This window comes from Crocodylus porosus, unplaced genomic scaffold (genome assembly GCF_001723895.1).
Source record: "Crocodylus porosus isolate Cpor-Errol unplaced genomic scaffold, CroPor_comp1, whole genome shotgun sequence".
NCBI classification, from domain to species: Eukaryota; Metazoa; Chordata; order Crocodylia; family Crocodylidae; genus Crocodylus; species Crocodylus porosus.
The window spans coordinates 26,083,083-26,084,523 of NW_017728951.1; positions in this window are offsets into that span (position 1 = coordinate 26,083,083).

Below are 1,441 nucleotides of genomic sequence, written 5' to 3' on the forward strand. Positions count from 1 at the left end.
CACGGCCCACGTGGCTGCGCCGTGCCACCACTGGGGGGCGGGGCTTCGTCTCCCACCGCGGGAAAGTGCCGGAGGGCGTGGCGCCCCCCTCCCGTGACTCCTCCGTGCACCGCCCACCCCTGCCCTTGATGTCATCGTCGCCGCAGGCGCGGGCGGGCCCTAAGAGGGCGCGCGCGCCCGCAGTAAAGATGGCAGCGACGCCAGAGGGGTGCCCGCTTTCAACATGGCGCCGCCCTGTGCTGGGCGCCCAAGGGATAAAGAACAAGAGAGTGCAAGGGTCTGCGTGCTCTTCAACACAGCCACGCTTTTCTTGCTCACATTTTTAATCATAAATTAATGGTAGTGATGGTCATGGTCATTACAATCCATTGCTGCTGATACTATGACTGCTGCTGTTAGCACCAGAGGCCTCTGCCCCAAGTACCCCACCTCTGTGCACGCACACATGCACGGATGCACATGACAGAAGGGGAAACGTGCCCCGTCACCTCTGCGTCATGCAGGCGGGCTCGGGGTGCAGCGCACAGGCTGGGGACGACCCCACCTGTGGCCCTGAGCCGTCCCTTGGCCTGGCTAGGCCCTGCTGCTGGGTTGCAGGCGGGCCCAGTGCCAGCGCAGCTGTCTACCTGGGGAGCCTGTGGGCAGGTGGTCCACCCAAGACACCCCGGCGTTGCTCTGGCTCCGTGGCTTCTCCAACTGCACCCTGGGAGCGCCTTCACTTGTGTCCTCACGGAAATCAACCAACCAACCCCAAAATAAGCCAAAGAGATGCATGTATCCATTATTAGATATTAATTTCCTCAATGTAATGAGAGGCATCTATTTAGTATTAGACACTAAACCATTTAAACTAATTAGATGCATGTATTCAGTATTAATTTACTTAGTTTAATTAGATGCAGATATTCATCATTTGATATTTACTTGTTTTTACTGGATACATATTTAATATTAGCCATTTAATGTGCCAGATGCATGTACCCATTGTGAGATACTAAGTTCTTTATTTTAATTAGATGCATATATTCATCATTACCTAGTGGACTTGTTTTAATTAGATGGGTATTTATCATTAGCTCTTTATTTAATATAATTAGATGCACGTGTTCACCAATGGATGCTAAGTTATTTGTTTTAATTAGCTACATCTATTCATCATTAGGAATTAATTTACCTCATTCAGCAAGATGCTCCTGTTTCATTAGATATTCATTTAGCTAAATTAATAATTCGTATCTCCCCACCATACTATATTAATGTGTTTAAATGAATGAGGTGCATATATATGTACATATCTATATATAAATACATTGGCGTCAATGCCTACATGGATGTACGTGGCGGAGGCGCCCTCCCCCCGGGGAGCCGCCTCCTCCTCCGTCCCGGCGCGCGGAGGGTTAACACTGCACTTCCCAGCAGGCCGCGCGCGGGAAGGGCGGGC